This window comes from Galeopterus variegatus, unplaced genomic scaffold (genome assembly GCF_000696425.1).
Source record: "Galeopterus variegatus unplaced genomic scaffold, G_variegatus-3.0.2 Scaffold4807, whole genome shotgun sequence".
Lineage (NCBI taxonomy): Eukaryota > Metazoa > Chordata > Mammalia > Dermoptera > Cynocephalidae > Galeopterus > Galeopterus variegatus.
Genome location: NW_007730918.1, coordinates 175687 through 176029, shown reverse-complemented (window position 1 = coordinate 176029; position 343 = coordinate 175687).

Genomic DNA, 343 nt, shown 5'->3' with positions numbered 1-343 from the left:
TGGCCACTCAGAAGCCTTTCCACTTCAATTCTGTGTTCTTTGACGTGTCCCCATCACTTTTTGAGTACTTCTTCAGGGAATCTTAATGGTCATCAAATCCATCTTTAAATGACAGCAGAGTGCTCCTGACAAGCAGTCATTTAGCCTGTTTGACAAAATACAGCATCAGAGAACTTTCACCACCAGCAAAGAATTTTCTTTCTCCAGATGGTTCTGATGGCCAAGTGCGCTCCTAGCTATGTGTAGTGTGTAACTGGGGTTTAGAGACTGAGCTGATCCTGACCAAAATTTTCACCTTATTCATGCAGTTATAATTAAATAACTCATCCAGAACTGTAATCAG